Raw genomic sequence first — 27,569 nt, 5'->3', positions numbered from 1 at the left:
GAGGAGTGTGGTCTCCAGATCCCCGCTGGCTGTGATGTTAGCAATCTCCCAGAGTGTTGGTCTCCGTAAATATCTGTAAATAATAGGTGGTGGGAACAGACACAAACAATAAAAGGACACGGGTGCTGCACTTCAGACGGTCTCTGACTGCATTTGTGGAGGGGCTGAGAGCAGGCACTGCTACAGTGTGTCTGACTAGTTGTGTGTCTCAGTGTTGCTTTCTTATCAGTGTTGCTTTCTTTCTTCCACCTCCTCATAACACGCTCTCCTTCCTTTGGTCAGTGTTTCTCTCTTTTTGGGTATCACTTCTCTTTCCTCTGCACTTTGCTGCCTCCTCTCCAGGCAGTGTCCTTGAACCTCACTCCCGGCTCAACACACACCCCTCACCCAGCACAGGATGGACCCCCTGCCACTGCTCCTCTACCTGTGTGCAGGTAAGTGCCAGCCAGAGGGACTGGGAAAAGCTGGGCTCCTCCACATGGGTGCCCAGTGAGTACACCTTTGGCAGGCAGATGGGAACATCTGGACAGGACTCCTGGGTCCTATCCCCGGCTGGCTCTGGGGGTGTGTGCGGAGTGGGGTATGGTGGGTTACAAAAGGGCACCTGTGCATCAGGACTCCTCCTGTATTCTCTCCTCAGAGTGGGGAGCGGGATGGGGCTGTCATAGCTTAGAGGAGGGATGGTGCGGGGCTGATAATCAGGACTCCTGGGTTCAGTTCCCTCTGTGTTCTGTTCCCCCAGACTCTCTGGGATGGGAGTGGGTCACAGGTGTGACTCCCCTTCTCTGTGTGTGGGGGTGCTCTGTAGGATGTGGGGGCAGGTCCGGCAGGTGTGAAGCGGATGCAGTGTTTGCAATTGTGCAATCCTGCTATAAAACCACAGCTGCTTCCTCCTGCTTCAATGCCACGTCTCTTTCCTCTGTGAGACCTGGACCCATCAGGGAATGGAGGGGGTCAGACTTTGGGGTGGCTGAGAGTGAGGGGGTGGACTGGGAAGGAGGTACAGACTGGGAGATGGGGGTCTGAAAAGGGAAGAAAGGGGGAGGCCACCTCAGCTCCTCCCACACTCCTAGGACCATCTCAGCCCCTGTCTTTCCCCTTTACCCCCCCCAGCACCACCCACCTGCCCCATAATTCTGCACCCACTTTGCTCCATATCTGCTCCCCCTACAGCTCTGCAGGGTCTTTGCCCACCTCTCAGGGTTGCTGGCACCAAGGGGATTCTCCTTCCTACCCTTCCCAGGGCAGGGCTTGCAGGGATGGAGGGGGCAGAAGGGAGGAGAGCTGTGCATCGGGTTGGCTATGCTGTGCATTAGGGATTCACCGATTGGCTGTTGGGTCTTTCTTGTATGACATGAGTTTGGTAGGTCTCAGCTCTGGCTCCCACGGCACAAGCTTACCAGGCCACCCTGCACTAATTGATGGATTCGGCAGAGAGACTGAGAACTGCTTGGGCCCAGGAGCTCTCAGTGCGATACTGAGGTCAACCCTTGGGTTCATGAATGGAGGACTCTCAAGTAAGAGTGCAGAGGGCCTACTCCCTCTGTATTTGGCAGTGGTGCGAGTGCTGCTGGAATCCTATGTCCACTTCCGGTGCCCACAGTTCATGAAGGATGTTGATACATTGGAGAGGAGTCAGAGAAGAGGCACAAGAATGATTAGAAGATTAGAAAACCTGCCTGATAGTGACAAGGAACAAATATTTGGCAACAGGCTCTTCAGTCTAGCAAAGAAAGGTCTAACGTGCTCCCGTGGCTGGAAGTTGAAGCTAGACAAATTCAGACTGGAAATAAGGTGTAACATTTTTAACAGTGAGAGTTATTAACCCCCAGAACAATTTACCAAGGGTTGTGGTGGATTCTCCACCACTGGATGTTTCTCTACATGTTCTGGTCTGGTTCAGTTCAGGGAAGTTTGCTGGCTCGTGTTACACAGGAAGTCAGGCTAGATGACCACAGTGGTTCCCTCTGGCAGTACATTCTGTAAATCTATGAAGGCGGATTTGCAAGAAATGGCCCTCAAGGGGCTAGACATAAGGGAAGTTTTACTGAGCTGCTGGGGGAGGGGTGCTGGGAGTCAGGACTCCTGGGTTCTATCCCCAGCTTTGGGAGGGGAGTGGGATCTAGTGGTTTAAAGCAGGGGGCCTCGGAGTCAGTCCTAGAAACAGGAGGGGCTGGTCCCTGAGCCCCCACCACTGGCCCCACTCTGCATAGGGGAAGCTCTAATGGATGGGTGTTTAACCCCTGCAGTGCTGGCACCGAGCCGTGGATTCAGTGTGGATGTGGAGGGACCCATCACCTTCCAGGAGGCAGCTGCAGGGTTCGGGCAGAGCGTGGTGCAGTTCGGAAGTGCCAGTGCTGGGGGGTAAGGGCCGAGCGTGGGCTCAGGGCCCCAAAGCTACATGCCTCACACGCATCCCTGAGGGGCCCGTCTGGCTGGGCTGCCCTGCCTGGCCCCCGCTCCCCAGGGTTTGACGGGACATCCCCTGAGCCCCCTCTGCTCTCTCCCCGCAGGCTGATCGTTGGGGCCCCACTGCAGACGGGAGATGTGAATGAAACTGGCAAAGTCTACAAGTGCGACCCGGGCTCCAGCCGCTGCCAGGAGATCCCCATCCAGAGTAGGGGCACCCTGTGCTGTGGGGTGCAGTGGGTTAGAGCAAGTGGTCTGGGAGTCAGGACTCCTGGGTTCTATCTCCAGGACTGTGAGATCTAGTGGGTTGGAGTGGGGTGGTGGGGGCGGGGCTGAGAGTCAGGACTCCTGAGTTCTATCCAGGGGGTGGGGTTTATTTGCTCACTCTGGTGTGTGTTTTTGCCTTCTCAGGGCCCCCTGATGCTGTGAAGATGTCCCTTGGTTTGTCTCTGGCTGCCCAGGGCTCCCAGCTCCTGGTAGGTACCGTGCATGGGGCGGGGCGGGGTGGGGGGGGGAAGGTGCTGGGACTGGGGTCTGACACTCGGTTCCTGGGAATGCCATGGGGCAGCCCCCCCCCAAGCCCCACTCCTCACAGCTGGTACTAACTGGGCCATGTCAGTGCAACTGGGGCACCTGGGCAGAGTTCATGACTGGGTGACATCATTGTGATGTAACTCGAGGGGCGGGGTCCTTTGGTAACTCCTGTAATTAGTAGTGTTGCGTAATGCTGTGGTGGAGAAAGGTGGTCACCAGGTGATGTCGCCAAGGCAACAGTGACTGTGAACTGACTTAGCAGTGAGCATGGTGACCAGCTGACATCGCCATGGAGACAGTGACTGTGCAATGTTGTAAGAGATGGAGGTAACTAGGTGATGTTGCCATGGTGACATCGATTGTCCACTGCCATAGCAGGGTGTGTGGCAACTGGATGACTTCACCATGGCGACCTTGACTGTGCACTGCCATAGCAGGGAGAGCTGTAAACGGTTGATGTTGCCATGGCTACCAGTGATTGTGTGCTGCGATAGCAGGGAATGTGGTAACCAGGTGATGTCCCCATGTCACTCCCCTGTGCCTTCTGAGAAACAAATGCTGGGTCTTGGGGTCCCATCTGCCCTATGTGAGTCCCCTGTTCTGGCAGGAACTTTCTCTGCATGTCCATGGGGGAGCAGGCCCTGGGTCTCCCACTCTGGGGCACTACTCAGGAGAGCCCAGTGACCCCATCCCTCTCTTGTGCTCAGACATGCGGCCCCACGGTGCACCAGGCCTGCGGGGAGAACATGTACGTCAAAGGCTACTGCTTCCTCCTGGACCAGAGCCTCCGGCAGCTCCGGCGCATCCCGGACAGTCTGCCAGGTGAGGGGCAGTCCAGTGGGTGGGGAACCAGAACCCAGGTGATGGGGGGGGGGGGGATGTGGGCCAGAGGGGGAAGAAAGGAAGAGGCTAGATGGGCCCGTGGTCTGATCTGGGGCAGCAGGGAGGGGACCCGGCTAGATGGGTCCATGGGCCTGTTTGAGGGTGGCGGGGAAGGGGCGGGATACTAGGCTAGATGGGCAGATGTCTTGGCAGTTTCACTGCCATTTGGTGTCTCTTGGCCCATCTAGCTGAATTTTAATGTGTAACCCCCCTGTTCCCCAGAGTGCCCCAAACGCCCCACAGACATCGTCTTCCTCATCGACGGCTCAGGCAGCATTGGTTACCCTGACTTTGAAACGATGAAGACGTTTGTCATCGAGGTCATAAGGCGTTTCCATGGCACCGACACGCTGGTAACTGGCAGCTGCTAATTCCAGATCCTTGAGCCGCCAGCATCCCCTACCCCTGGCAGGCAGGGCAGCGTCAGAGGGTGCTGAGCTGCAGGGAGCGGGCTGGGGGCTCATACGGGGCCCTTTCCCCTCACAGTTATGTTGACCCCAGTGCCCCAGAATCTCGGCTATTCTGACCCACTCTTTCTCCACCCTGCCCTGTTCCCCCTCTTGTCTCCCAGTTTGCCCTCATGCAGTTCTCCAGCACTTTCCAGGAGCACTTTGACTTCAATAAGTTCAAGAGCACCCGTGACATAGATTCACTCATCCGTCAAGTTAGACGGCTCGGACAACTTACCTTCACACCCACTGCCATCCAGAAAGTGGTGTAGGTACCTCCTCTTCCCCTACAAGCGCTTCCCCTCCCAACCCACAGACATGGAGGCTGAAAGAACTAACCCCTCTGCCTGTGCCTCATTTCCAGGAGGGAGCTGTTCGTCTCATGGAAAGGATCCCGGGATGCAGCTACCAAGATTCTCATAGTGGTAACAGATGGTGTGCAGAATGATAATCTTCAGTACTCAGCCGTGATTCCAGAGGCAGAGACAAAGGGTATCATCCGCTATGCCATCGGGGTGAGATCTATCTATCATAATGCTCACCTACAGAATCAGAGATTTGTTGGGACACTGCAAGTTCTAACTCCAGCACACACAGGCAGGACTGAACTTCCTGCTAGCCCGCCCAGGTCAGATCCAACAACATAATAGCATAAAAGACAACAAAGGAACACTAAGAGAAAGATATAGCACCATCTATTGCTGGAGGTGGTCTGCACTAATCATTACGTCTCCCTCTTTTGCTTACATTTTTATGTAACCCCTCTGCCAGGCTGAAACAATAGCAGCAAGGGCCAGGTTCAATACCTAGGGGTCCCTTCCCCACAGCGTAATGCAGACCAGCTCGAGCCCCCACCCAGTGACCTGGGAAAATCTTACACACACCCCTGGGCGCCTCAAGGAGGCAATACTTCCCCTCTCGCAAGCACAGACTCTTGGTGTAGCAGAAAAGGTTTAATTACATAAGATCAACAACAACAAGCATGAAATTTGGAAAATACCTCAACTAGAGTTCATAGGTCAAACCGTGAGCAAAGACCCACCCCAGCAACTTGGGCCGTGTCCTTCTCTCTGGGCCCTTGAGTCCAGCAACCCCCCAAATCACCCACAGTCCCAAAAGTCCCACAATTCAAAAGTCTCTGTCCCGGGTTAGGCAGCCCAGAGTTCAAGAGTGTCTTTGCAGAGGTCCCCCTCCCCAGCCTAGGTAGAAAGGGGCACCTTACATGGTTCGGGGCCAACTGCCCTGCCTCTTCGTGGGGTTCTGCTTCCACTAGTCGTCCCCGCAAACAGCTCAGCTCCGCTTACTCTGTGGGCTGCTCCACTCTGCCAGCTGCTCTGGTCCACCAGCTGTCCTGTGATCCGCTCCAGCCGTCCTCACGAGCTGCTCAGCTCCACTCACCCAGTGGCTGCACAAACTGCTCCACTCCGCTCTGCCAGTATTGCTTCAGGCTCCCCTACTCATTAGCACAGTGCTCTCAGCTCAGCAAGTCCAGCTCTTCAGTGATTTCAGCTCCATTCATTAGCACAGTGCTCTCAGCTCAGCAAGTCCAGCTTTTCAGTGATTTCAGCTCATAGTAGGGAAGCCCCAGTACCAGTGAATTCAGCTCAGTAACCTGCATCTAGATTCTTAAGGGAATCAAAAGTTAACTCTGACATTCCACAGTGGATAGAAGCATAGGTGGAACTGGTGCTTCTGGCTCACACAAGGAGCCTGCACCACCAAGTACAGATACCTGTCCCCAGCCTCTTTTTTCAATGGGTTTTGGAACCCATGTGCCCCATCTAGCAAGCGCTATCCAGCTGACAATGAAACCCCCCATCACAAGACAATTTTGTAGTTCCCCATTTACCCAATCAGGGTGACAACATTTCATTCCTCCTGCCCCAATAACAACAAAATTGGGGCTCCCACAGCTGTGAAAATAACCATCCCATGCTGCTTTGTGGTATGCTAAGTGGGGTGGGAGTGCCCATGCAAATAACCGAAATACCAATGCAACACTTTCCGCACTCCCCATAATTTACCACCAGATGTCAGGGTGGGGCTCATCCTGACTCTGCTTACATTTATTTAACTATAACTTCTAGGAATCCACGTAATCTGCCATCCACACATGTTTCTATGTTCATTTGCCCCTTGAGTGCTACATTCAGCCATGCAGACATCACTTATAGTTGAATCTAAATGACAGGAGTGCAGGGTTCGTGTCCTCTAGGTCAGGCCTATCTATTGTAGACAGACTGTCTGCTGAAGATGGCAGGGGGCTGAGGTCCTAAAAACATCCTCCATAATTCCACCTTCACAACTGGCTCCCATTATGACCCACAGGATGCAGGATTATGACAGGCTGCAGAGATAAAGTTTGTTGACACCATAAATGACTTATTGGAGTAGCTAGACCTGGAATCCACAAAGGGGTCACCTGATGAAATTAACAGGCAGCAGGTTTAAAGCAAACAAAAGGAAGTATTTCTTCACATAACAAAGTCAACCAGTGGAACTCATTGCCAGGGGATGTTGTGAAGGCCAAACGTATAATTGGGTTAAAAAAGAATTAGATAAATTCATGGATGACAGGTCCTCTAAGGCTGTTAGCCAAGAAGGTCAGGGATGCTACCCCATGCTCTGGGTGTCCCCTAAGCCTCTGACTGCCAGATGCTGGGATGGCACAACGGGATGGCTCACTTCTGGTTCCCTCTGAAGCATCTGGCATTGGCCACTGTTAGACAGGATACAGAGCTAGATGGACCATTAGTCTGACCCTGTCTGGCCGTTCTGTTTCTGTTCCCTGGTCTCTGCTGCACCTTTGCCTCATGAAGGTCGGCCAGGCTTTCTCTTGGTATAGTGCCCAGCAGGAGCTCCGTGAGATCGCCTCTAATCCCACCAATGAGCACATCTTCCGGGTGAATGACTTTGACGCCCTCCAGGGCATCCAGAACCAGCTGCAGGAGAAGATCTTTGCCATTGAAGGTACCGGACCGGGCAGAATCACTTCACTTGCCCTGGGGCTGTGTAAACAGGTTCCTGGGGTAGCAATGGGACAGGGAGCTGCTGGGATTCTGTATCACAAAGGGAGGGACCCAGGAACTATCCCTCTAAGGAGTCCATTCTGTGCCCATTACCAGAGTATCTGAGCTCCAGGGTGAAGTGCTAGCAACTCTGGCTGCTCCTGTAATGTATTGCTCAGGGGGCCAAATTAACTCATGTGCACTGATCAGTGACGCTGACTGGCTCAGCAGGGAATGGGACATGGGACCTTTCCCCTCTAGGGTCTTGGGCTCCGATCCAGCCCCATGGCAGGGGACTGGCTGGCTTAGGGGGCTAGAGAATGAGACATGGGGCCTTTCCCTTTCAGGAGCGCTGGGTTGCCTCATGGGGGGTGGGGATGGGACACAAGGCCTCTCTAGGGATGATCTCTCTCTCTCTCTCTCTTCCCCCACCCCCCCCACCCAGGCACCCAGTCCCAGAGCGGCAGCTCCTTCCAGCTGGAAATGTCTCAGGATGGATTCAGCTCCCTGCTGTCCCCTGTGAGTGTTGCCTGGCCCCAGGGCATGTCCCACGCTGCTGTGTGCTAGGGCCCTGATGGATTTTCCTGGATAGTCGGGCTGGTTTAATGCCTGGATGGGAGAGACCATCCCTTAGCAGTCCACAGTAGTAATAGGTGCTCCCCCTTTGCAGTCAGTGCTGGCCCAAATGCCCCAGTGTGCTGCTAGGGGGCACTGTGCTGCAGGGAGTGGGGCAGGGGCTCCATGGGGGTGCTCCCCCTCTGCAGTCAGTGCTGGCCAAATGCAGTTGGGGGAGGGGCGGGGGGCTGTGCTGCAGTAGGTGACTCCGTCAACTAATTATTTTTCCCTTGCTATATTTTGCTGTGCTGTCTGATTTGTGCAATCCATTCCCTTTGCCGTGTGTGTCGGTTTAGGATGGGCCTGTGCTGGGAGCAGTGGGAGCCTATGACTGGTCCGGTGGGATATACCTGTACGGGAGCAGCGGGGAGCTGAGCTTCCTCAACGTGTCCAGAACCTCTGGGGACATGAGAGACGCTTACCTCGGTAAGAATAGCCTGAGAGAAATCCACCACAGCTTTAGCCCAGTGTTCCTGTCGGGTGATTTACAAGCTGCTGTGCCCCACCCCAAACATGGCTGCATCTCAGTGCTGTGGGAGGGATCCCTGTACACAGGGCCGGCTCCAGGCACCAGCTTATCAAACAGGTGCTTGGGGCGGCAACTCCGGAGCGGGGCGGAACTTTCAGGTATTCCGTGGCAATTCGGTGGAGGGTTCCTCACTCCTGCTCGGAGCGAAGGACCTCCCGCTGAATTGCCGCAGATCACGATTGTGGCTTTTTTTTTTTTTGGCTGCTTGGGGCGGCAAAACCCCTATAGCCGGCCCTGCCTGTACAAACAGTCCCTGCACCCCATCCCAGAGACAGCTGCATCTCCTCACTGGGTGAGAGATCCATGCATGAACAGTGCCCATGCCCCACCCAGAGGCAGCTAACATCTCAGTGCTGGGCAAAGGATCTCTGTATAAACAGCCCCCATGTCTCACTCCAGAAGTGGTGCATTTCAGTACCAGCAGTGGGACCCCTGTGAGATCACACCCCCTGTAAGATTCCTCCTCTCGCCACCACCCCACCCCCCGCCCCGGAAGCAGATGCATCTCACTACAAGTGAAATATATCAGTTTATAGAAGCTTTTATGTTCCTTCTTGATGACAAATGAGCTGCAGTCATCTTTTATTGTAATAACTATTATCGTATCACTGTAATTATTGTAATGACTTATCATTTCCTCATTGTAACTTTTCATATTTTATTATCATTTTAATGTTGATAAATGCAAAGTAATGCACATTGGAAAGCATAATCCCAACTACACCTCTACCCCGATATAACGTGAATTCAGATATAACACGGTAAAGCGGCGCTCTGGGGGGGCGGGGCTGTGCACTCTGGAGGATCAAAGCAAATTCGATATAATATGGTTTCACCTATAACGCGGTAAGATTTTTTGGCTCCCTAGGACAGCGTTATATCGGGGTAGAGGAGTATAAATGTAAAATGATGGGATCTAAATTAGCTGTTACCACTCAAGAAAGAAATCTTGGAGTCATTGTGGATAGTTCTTTGAAAACATCCACTCAATGTGTAGCGGCAGTCAAAAAAGTGAACAGAATGCTGGGAATAATTAAGAAAGGGATAGATAATAGGACAGAAAATATCATGTTGCCGCTATATAAATCCATGGTACACCCACATCTTGAATACTGTGTGCAGATGTGCTTGCCCCATCTCAAAAAAGATATATTGGAATTGGAAAAGGTTCAGAAAAGGGCAACAAAAATGATTAGGGAAATGGAACAGCTTCTGTATGAGGAGAGATTAATAAGACTGGGACTTTTCAGCTTGGAAAAGAGATGGCTAAGGGGAGAGATGATTGAGGTCTATAAAATCATAACAGGTGTAGAGACAGTAGATAAGGAAGTGTTGTTTACTACTTCTCATAACACAAGAACTAGTGGTCACCAAATGAAATTAATAGGCAGCAGGTTTAAAATAAAAAAAAGGCAGTATTTCTTCACACAATACACAGTCAACCTGTGGAACTCCTTGCCAGAGGATGTTGTGAAGGCCAAGACCATAACAAGGTTAAAAAAAACTAGATAAATTCATGAAGGATAGGTCCATCAATGGACCTGGCTATTAGCCAGGATGCTCAGGAATGGTATCCCTAGCCTTTGTTTGCCAGAAGCTAGGAATAAGCGACAGGGGACGGATCACTTGATGATTACCTGTTCTGTTCATTCCCTCTGGGGCACCTGGCACTGGCCACTGTCAGAAGACAAGATACTGGGCTAGGTGGACCTTTGGTCTGACCCAGTAGGGCCGTTCTTATGTTCTTATTGCCTCACTTACATTAAGATTTGTCAATATTTTCTTTGTAGCATTTATTCTGTTGGTCTGTCTTGCTATTATAAGTGACATCCTTGTTTTTATGTGACCATTTAGACTCACCACAGCCCTGGGGAGTTCATTTAAAAATTGGTGCCTCATTTCTGATTGGAATTTGTCTGGCTTCAACTTCCAGCCACCAGTTAGTTGTTTTGCTTTTCTCTGAGAGATCAAAGAGCCCTTTGGTACCCAGTGTTTTCTCCCATGAAAGTTTGTTTACACTAGAATCCAATCACCACTCCTTTCTCACAAGCTCAACAGACTGAGCCCTTTAACTGTCTCACTGTCAGACATTTTCACCAGCCGCTGAATCATTTTTATGGCTCTTCTCTGCACCCTCTCCAATTTTTCAACACTTCTGACTTTTCTGCATTGCTATTAACAGTTTTACCATCTTCATTTAGTAATGGGCCTATACCATTGCTAGGAATTATTTTGTTCCTATACACTTAAAAAAAACCTCCTTCTTACTCTCCTTAGCTCTGCCAGCCATGGACTGTCCCCTGATGTCTTTAGCTTCCCTTATCAATTTTCTACCTTAATTAACATCCAATTTATATCAATTGCCATCCACTTCCCTTTTTTCCAATTGCTATGATTTTTGTATTTGTAATTCTATCATTCTCTTCCTCTCTTAACCAGAATGATAGGATAACCAAAGTTGTCCCCTTTCTTGATTGGCTGTTTGGCCATCTAGTAAACTCTTCTTAAACAACTTATGGATTGGGACTCTGCCTGTAATGAATGTAACTGGGTCTTGATCATTGGCCTTTAGGCAACCACTGACTTCCAGTCCAGTGATCAGTTCATCTTTTTCTGTCATAACGAGGTCCAAGCTAGAGTTACCTTATGCTGAGTATAATGCCTGTTGTGTTAATGTTGGTGTGTAATGTTTAGAAACTCTAGTGATGTTGCACTACTGGGTGCATGAGACTATCAGCATATGTCCCCCAGATGGAAGTCCATTGTGATAACACCATTTTACATTCCACAGCTCATTAAGGAGCAAGATGTTCTATGGTTTACTGTGGAATTCTGTGTGCAGTTTCTGGGCCCACAATTCAAGCAGGGTGTTGATACATTGGAGAGGGATCAGAGAAGAGTGATGAGAATGGTTAAAGGATCCAACAACCTGCCTTATAGCGAAAGACTCAAAAAACTCAATCTATTTAGCTCAATAAAGAGAAGATTAATGAGTGAGTTGATCAGAGTCTATACGGGGAACAGAATTTTAATAATTGGTCCTTCAATCTAGCAGCGAAAAGGCTACCATGATCCAATGGCTGGAAGTTGAAGCTAGACAAACTCAGACTGGATATAAAGTGTAACATTTTTAATGGTGAAGGTAATTATCCACTGGAACAATTTACCAAGGGTCATGGACTCTCCATCACTGACAATTTATAAATCCAGAGTGGATGTTTTTCTAAAAGCTCTGCTCTAGGAATGATTTTGGGGCAGTTCTCTGGCCTGTGAACAGGAGGTCAAACCAGATGATCACAATGGTCCTTTCTGGCCTTGGAATCTATGAATCTATGTTTAATTCAGGGGCCTGTAACAGACGCTCTGCCACTAGTGCCCCTCCCCCACATTGATCTGTATGCCTTCCGGGCATGGGTGGCAGGTATCATAAACCAGGGCAGGCTAAGCTTCCCCTGATGCAGGCCATAGCCCTGCTCATGTCACAACCCAAGGCCTCGCCCTTCCCTACCTGAAGCTGGCAGAGCACCAGTGGCTCAGCTCCAGTTAATGGCCCTGAGCTCAGGCCCACTGGTTGCCTGGGTCAGTGCTGGTGCCAGTGGCGGGGGGAGGTTTCGGGCCAGCGGCTTGGCTCAGGGAGGGCCGGCGGCTCAGCCCGGCGCTGGGGTTGGCCTGGTGCTCAGGGGAGCTGGCTGGGGTGAGTGGGCCAGGTGCTTGGAGCTCCAGCAGGTGGGCGGGGTGGTGCCTTGGGTGGAAGGTGGGGAGGGTGATGGGCCAGCCTCCCCAAAGCAGGGGTTCACCCCTCGTCCATGCTTCCTGGCCACTGCTGTTCTGAGTTATCTATACTCTGAAACAGCCAGTGGTGTCTGCATGTTGAGTGTTTCATATTGAGTGCCACCCTTCACCCCTTTTACCCACTCTGGGTTGGTACCAGGGATTTTCGCGTCACAGCCATAAGAATAGTCCCACCAGGTTCCAGGAATGACAATGCCACCTGAGATTTTTCTTGTGAATGAGAATTTCCAATGCCCTCTTGCTTGTTACCCAGAGGGCTAGCATCACGATGGAAACATTTAAAAATGTCTTTTCTTTGCCTCCTTTGCCACCTCAGGACAACACATCCCTGACATCTTGAGCTGAAGTGATCTCTTTAAATCTGGGGCTGGGATCCCATCAGACGGTGTGCTAAGCAGGGATGCCCCCAATGCCCCAATGGGGCACTAAGGATGCTGTGCTTTAGGGGTGTGGGGCCTGGGTCTCACTAGGGGGCGCTCTCCTCTCACAGTGAATGCTGGCCCCAATGCCCCAGTGAGGCACTAGGGGGTGCTATGCTGCATGGAGTGGGGTGGGTCTCATTCCCTGTCAGCCAGTGCTGACCCCATTTGCCGCCTTAGCACTCTCTCCTTGTGTTAAGTTTAACATCCTCCTGTGCAAGGTCCAGTGATGCTGATCTCCCACACGGGAGCAAGGGGGGCTCCTGACACCTACCCCCCATGCAGGCTGAGCAGGGCTCATGATCAAGCCCTTATACTGCTGTAAGGCTGTGTGAGACCCTGTGTCAAGAGATGCCTGTTCCCCCCCACTCACCCTCGTGTGTCTCTGTCTCTTGCAGGTTATTCAGCTCAGGTCATCACATCCCAGGGGCGGAGCAGCTACGTGGTTGGGGCCCCTCGCCACAATCACATTGGCAAAGTCATCCTATTCAGGCAAGATGCCAAGCGTGGAGGATGGCGGGTGGAAACCGAGGTGCTGGGAGAGCAGGTAAGGGGAGGGCACGGGGAGTGCTGGGCAGAGAATGAGAGGGAGGTGAGACGTTTGCAATATTTCCACATGTTGTGTTCAGATCGCAGCTGTAGGCAGCACCGGGCGGTTTCAGTCAGAGAGACTCAGGCACTGGATAAATGCTACTGGTGTAGACATCTGCACCACAGCTAACAATCAGCATGATGATGATCGATTATTTATTTGTTTTGAGGCAGTGCCTAGGAACGCTACGGACCAGCTCAAGTTACAGACCAGGACCCCATTGTGCGAGGCACTGTACAGACTACAAAGATGGTTCCTGCTCCCAAAGAGCTGGCAGCCTCGTAGCCTATATGCTCAGTTAGATGAGTGATCCAGACAGAGAAAGGAAACGTTTAACTTGTGCAAACATGGTAGCTGTGGTGCCATTATTTCAGCCAGCAGGAAGCATCTCTCTCACATACAGGTTCCTGTGCGCTCAGGCAAACAGAACTGGAAAGACAATTTCAGCCAAGTAGACTCCATGAATAAACTTCACTTGTACAAACACAGCAGCTAAAAAGAACTGAACCACAGTGAACAATCAGCATTTTCCAAGACATAACAACCTATACGTTCAGTGGGACAGAAAACTGACAGCAATAGCACCATCTGCTGTGTGTAAAGGGTGGGTGAGGGAGAGGATGGAATGAACATGGGGATTGAATCCTGCTCCCAGCAGGCTGTGGGGGGCGGGGGGGAGGTCTCAGTGGGAGAAGGAGGAAGTGACTAAAATGAAGGGGTGACTTATTTGCCCCTCCAGGTTGGCTCGTATTTCGGGGGTACACTGTGCGCTGTGGACCTTGACAGAGATGGGAACACAGACCTGGTTCTGATCGGAGCCCCCATGTACTATACACCCCTGAATGGAGGGCGCGTCTATATCTGCCCGATTAACAGGCAGGTAGGAGAGGGGAAGAACTGGGGTTTATGATGTAGCTGGACAGATTTAGGGGCTGGGATCCCATTAAATGGCTTGCTAGGCAGAGATGTCCCCATGCTCCAGTCCAGGGCTAAGGGGCGCTGTGCTGCAGGGACCAGGTGGGGGCTTAGTAGAAGATGCTCTCTCCTGCAGTTAGTGCTGACCCCCATGCCCTAGTGTGGCACTAGGGGGTGCTGTTCTGCAGGGAGCAGGGAAGGGTCTCTGTAGGGGGTGCTAATCCTTTTGCCCTTTGTATCTTTGAATCATTAAAAAGGGGATAGAGAATAAGATGGAGAATATATTATTGCCCTTATATAAATCGATGGTACTCCCACATCTTGAATACTGTGGTCTCCTCATCTCCAAAAAGATATACTGGCATTAGAAAAGGTTCAGAAAAGGGCAACTAAAATGAGTAGGGGTTTGGAACGAGTCCCATATGAGGAGAGATTAAAAAGGCTAGGACTTTTCAGCTTGGAAAAGAGGAGACTAAGGGGGGATATGATAAAATCATGAGTGATGTGGAGAAAGTAGATAAGGAAAAGTTATTTATTTATTTATTCCCAAAATACAAGAACTAGGGGCCACCAAATGAAATGAATGGGCAGCAGATTTAAAACAAATAAAAGGAAGTTCTTCACACAGCCCACAGTCATCCTGTGGAACTCCTTGCCTGAGGAGGATGTGAAGGTTAGGACTATAACATCGTTTAAAAGAGAACTGGATAAATTCATGGAGGTTAAGTCCATTAATGGCTATTAGCCAGGATGGGTAAGGAATGGTGTCCCTAGCCTCTGTTTGTCAGAGAGTGGAGATGGATGGCAGGAGAGAGATCACTTGATCATTACCTGTTAGGTTCACTCCCTCTGGGGCACCTGGCATTGGCCACTGTTGGTAGATGGGATAGTGGGCTGGATGGACCTTTGGTCTGACCCAGTATTGCCATTCTTATGTTCTCATGTTATGTTCTTTGGATGGGGCCTGCAGGGGGTGATGGAAAAGATCTGCAGCGAGACACTGCAAGGGCAGACGGAGCAGGCGTTTGGGCGCTTTGGGGCCAGCATGTCTGAAATCGGGGACATCAGCGGGGACGGACTGACGGACGTGGCCATCGGGGCCCCCATGGAAAACGACAGTCGTGGGGCCTTGTACATCTTCCATGGGGAAAAGGGAGGCCTTAGTCCCCAGTACAGACAGGTGAGCCCAGCTCCTGTGCAGAGGGGTCACCAAAGATCCTGAAAGAGACATCATGGGGCCCCACTACCCCCTAATGCCTATTAGCCTGTAGCAGCTGCTTTCCCTTCCCTCACCCTCTGCTGCCCCCTAGTGCCCATTATACAGCACAGCCGCCCCTTCCCCACCCCTTACTGCTCTCTCTGCCCCACAGCGCATAGAGGGGTCACTGTTCCCCAGCAGGCTGCAGTACTTTGGCCAGGCTGTCAGTGGCGGGACAGACCTGACGGGGGACGGACTCCCAGACATCGCGGTGGGGGCACAAGGGCAGGTCCTGCTGCTGAGGTGAGTTACTCTGTCTTTGCACTGCTGCACGTGGCAATCACAGACAGCGTGTGTGTGCGCGCGCTCTGCCAGAAAACGGCAAGGGCAGAAACCCCAAACTGGCTGTGTGCTCTATAATTTGATTTCACCAGCCAAGTTAGAGGTATGAATTCCTCAGGCAGTATAATAACCTCACCATGGCGTCCCAGAGAGCCCCTTCAGGAACTCTGGTCTATCTTGCCACCCAGATAAGCCTGACTTTGTGATAGATGGTCCCTTACACCAAAAACTACAACAATATTCAGGTTACTCCCTGCCCCAAAGGACCAGTCACTTTAAGGTGACCAGATGTCCCGATTTTATAGGGACAATCCCAATTTTTGGGTCTTTTTCTTATATAGGCTCCTATTACACCTCTGTCCTGATTTTTCACATTTGCTGTCTGGTCACCCTAAGTCACTTATCCCAGAGCAATTGTATGTCAGATCTCAAACCTAAGACAATGCTGGTAGCCAATCCTGTAATAAACGAGCTAAGTAATTAAGAAAAAGAAACGAGTTGCTTATACTGTTAAAGCAAGTAACGTACACATGCAAATGAGTTACAGTCTTAGATTCCAAAAGATAAGAGAATCTTCTGTAATAAGCAAACTCCATATGTCCTTTAGGGCTAACCCAGACTAAGTAGCTGGGGGTCTTTTGCTTATGCCTTGTGATTCTTCCCCTTCTAGCGTCCAAGTGGCACAAAGGAAACAAGTTTCTCCTTGCCAGGGATTTGTATCCCCTTCTCCCCAGAGCCCAAGCCTACGGGACAAGTTCATGCACAGGTTTTCTCTTCCTCGAGGGGATGAGAAATGCAATTAACCAAATCTGTTCTTCCATGTCTCACAATGGCTCAGTTGGTCTCAATGGCCTTCTCCTTTGGCAGAAGCCAACCCCTTCTCTAATGCAAAAGGTGGCTTCCTACAGAAGTCTCTCCTTCCCTGTTTGAGTTACACAGTTACAGAGGTTTAAAAGGCAAAGACTCCCTGGGATGCTGCAAGCACATCCAGGCTGGGTGGGAGGCTCTGGGGAGGGAGGGGGCCTGGCCCCATTGCAGAGAGCAGCTGGGTGATGCTTCTGTTCCCCCCATGGCAGGTCCCGGCCGGTGCTCAGAGTCAGGGTCTCCATCAGCTTCCAGCCCTCAACCATCCCCACCTCGGCCTTCAACTGCCAGGGGCAGGAGCAGCTCAACACAGAGGCCAGCAGTGCAGAGGTCTGCTTCACCGTCACTAACAGCACCAAGGACAGCCTAGGTCAGACCAACCCCCCCCCTCCCCCCTGAGCCAGCCAGTCCCCTGCCCTGGGGATGGATCGGAGCCAGCGCCCCCTAGAGGGAAAAGCCCCCATGTCGCATTTCCCCTTGAGGTTCCCACTCTCTGTCTCTCATTTCCCTTCCCCTGTAGGTGACAGGATCTCCAGCACCATCCAGTACAGCCTGGCCCTGGACCCCGGGCGGACGAAGATCCGAGCTGCCTTCGACTCCACCGGCCCCGTCCTGAGCAGGGAGCTGCGGCTCGGCATTGAGAAGAAATGTGAGACGTACCGGATAACATTACCTGTGAGTGTGGGGGGTCCAAACTCCTTCCCCTTCTGCTGTGTCTGCCCCTCCGACCCTGCCCCTTGCTCCCAAATCACAAGAGAACAAACCTCTCTCCAGTTCCCACCCAGCCCCCAGCTCCCATTACCCTTCAGGGGCCTGACTTGTCTCTGTCTCCCCAGCTCTGCCCAGAGGACACTGTGACCCCTATTACCCTGCGCCTCAACTACATCCTGATGGGGGAGCCCATCTCTACTGCTAGAAACCTCAAACCCATCTTGAGCGAGGACTCTGCGCCAGTGTCTACAGGCTCGGTAAGGTGCCAGAGCCAGGCCCTGAGGTGGGTCTGCTGCAGGGATCGAACCAGTGACCATTTGAAAGCAAGAGTCTGGAAAATTCAGAGTCAGCAGCAGCCTCCTAAACCCCTTTACACAGCGCAGCCACTAGAGGGAGACAGAGATGGATGCTGAGTTTGCCTTGGCGATGGACCCATCTCCCCTCCGTGGGAACATTCCAACTACTCCTCAAAGCTCCCAAACTATCCATGTCTAAAAAAATTGAAACATTTTCATCAAAAATCAAAATTTATTTTAGCCAAGGCCCCCTAGAGGGGAAAGTCCCTATGCCCTGTTTCCCATCCCCCTGAGCCAGCCAGCTGGAGCCTTCTAGAGGGGAAAGGCCCCCTGTCCTGTTGCCCATCCTCCCCGAGCCAACCAGTCCCCCTGCCCTGGCACCTCTAGAAGTGTGATACTGCTGCTTGCCAGAGGGATTGTAGGGGGAGGAGGGGTAGGTGCAAGGCTGATGATGGTGTGATGGTATCCCAGGGGTGAAGCCTGGGACAGTTGTGTCCCCTTAACCCTCCGGCCTGGGCTGCCTCTCACAATGCTTTGCTAGTGACAAGCAGCAAACTCCTCCAGGCACTGTGATCACTCAACACACCTGCATGTGGAGCCCCACACCCAGCTAGATTGCGTGAACACTCCCAGAGCCACTCGTGATTCACACACAGAGAGAGGCACCAGCCAAATCCCCCCAGCTCCCAGCCTTGCACCTCAGGAATATACCATCTTGAACTGCATTAATTGGTTCACCACTTCATGAATGGAAAGTGGACGTACACCAGCCTTTGTAACCTGAGCAGATTTACCAACCACTTCAGGCAAATTCACTGGTAAAGAGAAACAGTTAAACAAATTCATTGACTACAAAAGATAGATTTTAAGTGATTATACGTGACAGGCAAAAAGTCAGAGTTAGTTACCAAAATAAAATAAAATATGTAAGCACAGAGTCTAAACTCTCAACTCTATTTGACTGGGCAACATCTAGATTAAGCAGTTTTTCTCACCCCACTGGATATTGCAGTTCATAGGACACGTTTCACCCTTGAAACCTGGGCCAGACCCCTCTGTTGGAGTCTTGTGTCTTCTGACTGTCCTTGTTGCTTGCAGCGTAGGTGGGAGCAGGAGAAAGGCCCAGTATGGGGCTCCTGTGTTCTGTTCTGTACCCTTACTTGCCCCAAAGCTGCAGGTTTACCTGAAAGCAGCTCACAGAAGTGTTCCCGTCTTTAACACTCAGATGCCCAACTCCCAATGGGGTCTAAACCCAAATAAATCCGTTTTACCCTGTATAAAGCTTATGCAGGGTAAACTCATAAATTGTTGGCCCTCTGTAACACTGATAGAGAGAGATAGAGGCTCAGTTGTTTGCTCCCCCAGGTATTAATACACACACTTGAGTTAATTAATAAGTAAAAAGTGATTTTATTAAATACAGAAAGTAGGATCTAAGTGGTTCCAAGTAGTAACAGACAGAACAAAGTAAGTCACCAAGCAAAATAAAATAAAATGTGCAAATCTATGTCTAATCAAACTGAATACAGATAAGATCCTCACCAGTTCCAGAATGCTCCCTTTTACAGACTAATCTCCTTTTAGCCTGAGTCCAGCAATCACTCACATCCCCTTACAGTCACTGCCCTTTGTTCCAGTTTCTTCCAAGTATCCTGGGGGGTGGAGATGCTCTCTATTTAGCCAGCTGAAGACCAAATGGAGGGGTCTCCAAGGGGTTTAAATAGACTTTCTCTTGTGGGTGGAGACCCCTCCTCACTTCTATGCAAGGTCCAGCTCCAAGATGGAGTTCTGGAGTCACCTGGGCAAGTCACATCTCTGTGCATGACTCAGTCTTTACAGGCAGAAGCCATTGCCCACATGGTATCTTGTATGTCTACAGGAAGACTTCTTATGTGGATTGGAGCATTCCAAGATGCATTGTTCCTTAAGTGCTTGTTGATTCGGCATTTAACTTTGCAAATTCCTTTCTAAAGAAGCTGACCAAATGCCTCACAAAGCTTACTTAGAAATCAAGCAAGTATTCAGCTAATATTCTTAACCTCAACTACAAAATGATATACACCTCTACAACGCCAAATAATCTTACTGCATTATAGGTGAAACTGCATTATATCAAACTTGCTTTGATCCGTCAGTGTGCGCAGCCTCACCCTCCCAGAGCACTGCTTTACCACGTTATATCAGAATTCATGTTATATCGGGTCGTGTTATATCGAGGTAGAGATGTATGTGTACAAATAGGATGAATAGATATAGTAGACCATAACCTTTAGAGATATGTTACATGGCATAGGCAGCACAAAACATATTCCAGTTATGTCATACTCCCATAAAGCATTATGGGGTACAGTGTCACCCACGGTGCTCCCCCAAGATGTAGAATGTCACAGATGGGTTTAGCTGTCCCCCAGTGCAGGGTCCCTGCATTGTCACTCTGGCAGGTGGTGCTGCAGCCCCCTCCCCAGCCACTCTGATCCTGCTCTCCTGTGTCTCCCCCCAGCTCCCGTTTCAGAAGGACTGCGGCACGGATGGCCGCTGCGATGACCAGTTAGAAATCTCCTTCAGTTTCTCTGGGTAAGTCACTGAATCCTCCCCCAAAACACCTACAATGGTGGGACGCATCCGGCTTGATCATGCCTCAGATCTTCAACATCCAGCTGGAGGTCTTGTCAGATTTCCAGGGCTGATGGATCCTGTGTCTGGGGCCCTGCTGTGGGGAAGATGCACCGCTACGTACCCTGTCTGGGCACTGTTATAGGAAGCTCACAGTGCTGGGGTCCCTGGCTGGGCACTGCTAGAGGAAATTTGAGGAGCAGCCAGGGCACTTCCTGAAGGAAGCTCACCCCTTTCTCTCCCCTTAGCTTGAGCACCTTGGTGGTGGGGGTCACCCCTGAACTCAACACCACCGTCTCCATCCAGAACCGTGGGGAGAATTCCTACAGCACCACGGTGCAGTTCTTCTACCCGGCTGCACTGTCCTACCGCCGAGTCCTGCTACTCCAGGTACCCCAACGCACACCAAGCATGAGGGGCAGGCTCGGCAAGGGGTGCTGTACTGCAGGGAGTGGGCAGGGAGCTCGGCGGGGGCGCTGTGCTGCAGGGGGCAGGTGAGGGCTCAGCAGGGGGTGCTGTGGGCTGCATCTCTCACTGGCTGGTCCCCTGTGCTCAGTCTAACAGGAGGGCCGTGGCCGTTAGGTGCAGCTCGGCCGTGGGCTCCGAGGAGCAGACTCAGAGGAACAGCACCTGCCACATCAACCACCCCATCTTCAGGAGTGGGGCTGAGGTAGGGACGGGCCCTGGCCTGTGAACTCCCCAGGGGTGAGCCCAGCTGTGGGCAGAGAGGGGCAGTTCCCTGGGATCAGCCCAGCCCGTGACAACAGATGTGCTGGGGGGAAAGCGCCCCGGGGAGCCCGGCGAGTCAGTGCAAACAGAGCCTTGAGGTCACTCCGGGACTGGAGTTAGGCCCTGCCGGGGCTGCAAACCAAGGGCCAGACCTGGGGGGCTGGAAATAAGTCCTCACTGGGGGAGAAAATAACGAGGGGAGGGGCTGTTCCCTCCCCGCTCTGGAGTCCTTAAAAGAAGCAACTCGGGGGGGGGGGGGTGGAAGTGACCATGGCTCAGTAAAAGACAAGGAAAGGAGAAGGAGCCAGCATCATTGTCATGGCTGCCCCCACGCCCGTCCCCTCGGACCCAGCGTGACACCACTGGGCCTTCGTCGTCCTGATCCTGAGAGGTGTCCTGACCCGGCCAGGCCCAGGGAGAGGGACCCACCTGCCCCTGCCCCCAGCGAGATCCAGACGCTACCTGGGGCTGGGATGGGAGACTTTGTCTCCCCACCGCTGCCCCATGGGCGCCTTCCCTTCCCCGCTGTATTTCTTCTCTTCCCACTCCCCTCTGCCTAAGGAGCATCTGGCTGAGCCGGCCAAGCCCATGTGTTGTGCTCGCTGCTGTAAGCCTGTGCCCAGGATGGCAGCTAAATCCAGCGCCCACGTCAGCCCGAGGATCATACAACCGTCCCCCTGATCCCCTGTGCCTGCCCCGCCCCCTCAGTCTCTGGCAGTTCTTCGAGTGATTGCTCATATCGATTCCAGTTAGGTGTGTGCGCGCCGTGTGCATGTTCGTCGGAAGATTTTTACCCTAGCAACACTCGGTGGGTCAGCTGGGCGCCCCCTGGAGTGGCGCTGCTATAGCGCCAGATATATACCCCTGCCGACCCATCCACCCCTCAGTTCCTTCTTACCGCTCGTGTCGGTCATTGGAACAGTGGAGTGCGGCTTAGCTGACCTCCACTTCCCTAGCTACTCGTAGTTTCTCTCGTTAATTCTTGTGTATATATGGTTCAGATTTATATAGTTGTTGTTAACTTTATTCGTTTGTGGCGTTTCAGTAGCACCTGCAAGGCCGTTGTGTCTCGGTGTTCACAGACAACACACGGCCATGTGTTACATAAACAAGCACGGAGGAGCACGGTCCTCCCTTCTTCGCAGGGAGCTATCCAGCTCCGGGACTTCTGCACAACCTAATCGATGGACCTGGTAGCGTCCTTTCTCCCAGGGGTCCCGAACACTCTGGCGGATCGCCTCAGCAGATCCTTCCTGTCTCTCAAGTGGTCGATTCCTCCGGATGTTATCCATTCTGTTTTCCGGAAGTGGGGCTTTCCCCGCATAGTCCTCTTCACTCTTGCGAGAACAGAACAAGAGAGAAGTTCTGCTCATTCCAAGGCCTCTCCCCGGGCTCAATCTTGGATTCTTTTCTGATGCCGTGGATGAGCCGTCTGCTGTACGCTTTTCCGCCGTTCCCACTGGTTCACAGGGTCCTGCTAAAACTCCGCAGGGACAGAGCGCACCTGATAATGATCGCTCCAGCGTGACCCAGGCAGCACTGGTACACCACGTGCTGACCTGTCGGTAGCCAACCCGATTCCCCTGCCTCTTTGCCCAGACCTCATAACACAGGATCACGGCAGACTTCACCACCCAGACCTGCAATCCCTGCACCTCACAGCATGCCTGCTGCAGGACTAAACCAATTCGAGTTACGTTGTTCTGCCTCGACTCTACAGGATTCTCCTGGGTGCTAGGAAACGTTCCACTCGGTTAACGTATCTGGCCAAGTGGGAGCGTTTCTCCTGCTGCTACGTAACACACAATGTTTCTCCTACTGATGTTCTGATCCATTCCATCTTGGACTACCTCTGATCTTTCAAACAGCAGCGCCTGGCGCGGTCATCATTAAGGGTACACTTGGCAGCCATCTCTACCTTCCACCCAGGGGAAAGTGGCCGCTCCGTATTCTCACACCCTGTGGTTTCTGGGTTCCTCAAGGGCTTGGAGCGTTTATACCGCCAGGTTCGCCGCCCTGCCAAAACCTGGGTCTTCAACCTGGTTATAACCAGACTTATGCCTGCCCCATTCGAGCCACTGACAACATGCTCGTTGGTATACGAGTCTCTGAGCTTCAGGCTCTCACGGTGGACACACGGTATACTGTTTCTCTCAAGGACAAGGTGCAGTTGTGACCACGTCCGGCCTTCCTCCCTAAGGTGCTGTCGACCTTTCATATCAACCAGGATATCTTCCTTCCGGTCTTCTTTCCAAAGCCACACTCATTGCGAAGGGAGCACATTTGCCCTCCCTAGGCGTCCGTAGGGTGCTCGCTTTTTATATTAAGCGGACAAAGCCCTTTTGTATGCCCCAACTCTTCGTTGTACTGGCAGACCGGACGAAGGGCCTACCTGTCTCCTCCCAGAGGTTTTCATCTTGGGTGACGTCGTGTATTCGCACCTCCTGTGACTTGGCCCATGTTCCATCGAGCCACCTAACTGCACGTTTCACCAGAGCTCAGGCTTCTTCTGCTGCCTTCCTGGCTCATATACCCTTCCAGGGGCTATGTCGTGCAACTCCCTGGTCCTCGGTCCACACCTTTGCCTCATTGGTCCAACAGTCCAGAGATGATGCAGCCTTTGGCTCAGCAATTTGCATTCTGCAACATCTCACTCCGACCCCACCGCCTAGGTAAGGCTTGGGAATCACCTAACTGGAATGCATATGAGCAATCACTCAAAGAAGAAAACACGGTTACTCACCGTTGTAACTGTTGTTCTTCGAGATGTGTTGCTCATATCCATTCCAGACCCGCCCTCCTTCCCCACTGTCGGAGTAGCTGGCAAGAAGGAACTGAGGGGCGGATGGGTCGGCAGGGGTATATTTCTAGCGCTATAGCGGCGCCACTCCAGGGGTGCCCAGCCGACCCACCGAGTGTTGCTAGGGTAAAAATCTTCTGACGAACGTGCACGCGGCGTGCACACACCTAACTGGAATGGATATGAGCAACACATCTCGAAGAACAACAGTTACAATGGTGAGTAACCGTGTTTTCCCCAGGCCCTGACTCTCACCCCCCCCCCCTGTGTTTTCCAGGCCGTCTTCATCGCCACCTTCGACGTCTCACCTGAGGCCGACCTGGGGGACAGACTGCAGATCACGGCCAATGCCAGCAGGTGAGGGGGCTCTGCAAGGCCAGCAGGCAGGGTGGGGGCAGTGGGAGGGGGCCGTGCATGAGGCAGGACAATGCAGAGGCCTGTGGTGCAGCCTCCCTGCACAGTTACCTGCCTGCGTCTCCTCACATCTCTCTCCTTTGCCCTCCCCTCCCCCCAGTGACAATGGCGGCCCCATCACTAAGCGCATGATGCACCGGGCGGAGCTGCCAGTCAAGTACGGCATCTTCATCATCCTCACCAGGTAGGTCAGTGCGGAGATGGGGGAGAGCGCCCCCTGCTGGGCCCCCTGTTCCCTGCAGCACAGCGCCCTGTAGCGCCGCACGAGGTCATAGGTGCCAACGCTCACTGCAAGGGGATAGCGCCCCCTACTGAGCCCTTCTCTGGAGCACAGCGTCCCCTTCTGGACATGACACCCCACCCCCACTCTCCAGCCCCATCCATCACACTCCCGTCTGTCTCGTTCCTTCCATCCTTTTCCTCCCCCAGCCTCGAGGAATCGACCAAGTATGTCAACTTCTCCAAGGAGGCAGGGACAAGTGTGCCAGTGACACATCGGTATGAGGTGAGGCCGGTGGCACAGAGGGTGATGGGGCAAGAGGGAGGGAGTGGAAGTGATTGAATGGGATCTAGTGGATTAGGGCATGGAGGGGGAAGGTGGGTAGGGAGCCAGGACTCCTGGGTTCTATCCCTAGCTCTGGCAGGGCAGTGGGGTCTGAGGGTTAGAGCAGGGCCTGGGGATCAGAGCTCCTGGGTTCTCTTCTCTTCCTGCAGTGCCCTATGGAGAGTCTGTTTCTTTCAGGTCAAGAACCTGCGGCAGCGACGCGTCCCCATCTCGGTCACGTTCCAGTTCCCCGTGGAGCTGAGCGGGGTCCGGGTGTGGGACGCCTCTGAGGTCGTCCCCTCCAAGGTACCTGCCTCTCCCTGCCCTTGTGTGTGTGTGTGAGATGCCTGCTCTGCCCTACAGCGCCCCCTGCTGGGAAAGGCTATCTGGGGGGAAAGACTGCTGCTCCAGCCCCTGAGCCAGACAGTCCCCTGCCCTGGGGTGCTGGTGCCGCCTAGAGGGGAAGGTCCCATGACCCATTCCCACCATCATTAACACTGTCTCTCTCTGACTCCCCAGCCCCAGCTGGCTCAGTGCATCAGTGAAGGTGAAACGCCTGGTTCAAAGGACTTTGTGAAGCAGATGAGCGAACGTCCCGTGCTGGTGAGTACAGGCCGGTGATGGTCCCAGCAGCCCCTTCCTTTCCTCACTAACACAGACAGCAAGTGGGGTGCTGGGCTGGATGAGGGACCCCTGCTGTAGAAAGACCCAGACCCTCATGGTCATGCTGGGCCCCTGCCTCACCCGGCAATATCCTTCCACCCCCAGGACTGCTCCGTGGCCACCTGTAAGAAAATCCGGTGCAGAATCACCTCCCTGGAAATGCAGCAGCCGCTGGAGTTCATGATCAAAGGAAGCCTCAGTTTCCTGTGGGTCTCCCAGGTATGAGAGCTGCCTCTGCCTCCCAGCACTGAGCAAGGGATCTCCCTGTGTGAACAGCCTCTGAGCCCCTCCCCAGAGGTGGCTGCATCTCAGTGATGGGCAAGGGATTGCCCCTGTGTGAACAGCCTGTAAATTGCTCTGGGTCCCCCTGGGACGATGTTCTGGGCTGGTTTGTGTCATTTCTGGTCAGGGACGGTGAATTTCTCTGTTCCAGACTCAGCAGCAGAAAGTGAGTCTGGTGAGCGAGGCCCGGATTGAATACGAGGAGGAGAAATACACCCAGAAGGAGGGATTCGTCCAGCGCCAGGTACCAAAGTGACTGCGCCCGGGATAGAGAGAGCATCGGCCAGTGGGTGGGCTGGGAGCAAGAACTTCTGGGTCCTGTCCCTGCTCAGGGAGGAAGTGGGGTCTGGTCTGTTAGAGCAGGGATGGGTGATAGTGCCAGTACTCCTGGGTCCCCATCTCACAGCCCCTCTCCCCCAGGTGCAGACGGTGGTGGAGCGCTCCGAGGTCTATAACTACCTGCCCATCATCGTGGGCAGCAGCGTGGGGGGCCTGGTCCTGCTGGCTCTCATCACCGCAGCCCTCTACAAGGTGAGTGGGGCAGGGCTTGGACCCCTCCCCCACAGCCCATCACCCTGGGGGCAGGGCCTGTGGTTCTCCCAGCTGATGGGGGAGGGACAAGGGTCTTTCCTTCAGAGGTTCCCACAGCCCGTCCCTCCAGCTCCTGCACCATGAGCCTGTCTCCGTCTGGCTCTCACCATCTCCCCTCTTTGTCTCCTTCCAGTTTGGCTTCTTCAAGCGCCAGTACAAGCAGATGATGGAGGATGGTGTGGAGGGTGAGGGACCTGGACCAACCCAGAGCGCTGCCACTGGAAACCCCCCTGTTTCCGATGCCCCCAAACAATAGCCCACCCTGTGCCAATGCCCCCAGCTTTGCCTCTTTCTGAGCTGCTCCAGAGTCACCCCCGCCCCCTTATGTTGGCACTTCCAAGATGCAGAAAGACTGGCCACTGGCCACTCTCCCACCAACAAAACACGTCCTAGTGCCAACTAGAGCCAATCATTACTCAGATTAGACTTGGCCGAATTCTATTGATCTGTTTATAATTTTGATGGAGAATTATCGAACGTAATTGTCCTGAAAGCAGCCCCAGTGACACCGGTATTACCGTAAGTTTTATACACATTAAGTTGGGACTCTAAGTTCTCCCACAACAATTTTGGTTCGTTGTCTAGAGGCATGTTTTGATTATCGATGGAAATATTGTGTCGCTGGTTTGTGTGTGTGCGGTGAAACTGGTGTTTGCTGACAATTACCCTCTGCCCACCTTCCCCATCTAATTCACTCTTCCTGAAGTGAAAAAGGATATATTCGCTCGATTGCTGAGGAAGCAGGCCTGACCTATATGGTTTGGTCAGGAAGGCTGCTGAAGGGATGTGGTGAGACTCTTTGGTGGAATCTGATACAGTTTTGTTAAATTAGGCACTAGTAAACTTCTCATCTTTTATTTTCTTTGTAACTATTCCTGGCTTTTATACCTCATTGCTTGGACTCCCTTAAAATCTCTCTTTGTAGTTAATAAACTTGTTTTATCTAATCCAGTGTGTTTGAATTGAAGTGCCTGTTTGGGGTGACAAGTTGCATAGCATGATCTTTAAGGAATAATGGATTTAATATAATTTGTTGTATCCAGGAGAGGGCTGGGCAGTACAGGACATACATTTCTGGGAGAAAATCTAAGACTGGGGGTGTGTTGTGGTCACCCTGAGGTATAACCCAGGCTGGTGAGAGCTCGAATGTAACCCTTAGGCAGGGCAGAGCAAACAGACAGTCTGATGTCCTGGCTCTGGCAGTCAGATGACAAACAGAGGCCTCTTGGCCTAAGATGAGGAGGCTGCCACCCCAATGGTGAGGTTGACAGCTACGGGTAGGGGGATCTAGCTCCACCCTACTCCACTGGGTCCCAGCCCAGGCCCTAACAGTGGCAGAGGGTTCACCCACTGGGTCAGCGGGGATCCTACCGCAACA

General features: G+C 52.6%; 1 pseudogene; it reads left to right on the top strand.

The window, feature by feature from the left end:
- On the top strand, positions 1-27,101 carry LOC120395030 (annotated as a pseudogene).
- Positions 27,102-27,569: the final 468 nt, after the last annotated feature.

Source organism: Mauremys reevesii, unplaced genomic scaffold (assembly GCF_016161935.1).
Source record: "Mauremys reevesii isolate NIE-2019 unplaced genomic scaffold, ASM1616193v1 Contig9, whole genome shotgun sequence".
NCBI classification, from domain to species: domain Eukaryota; kingdom Metazoa; phylum Chordata; order Testudines; family Geoemydidae; genus Mauremys; species Mauremys reevesii.
Note: the sequence above shows the minus strand (reverse complement) of the source record. Positions and strands in the feature narration are given on the sequence as shown.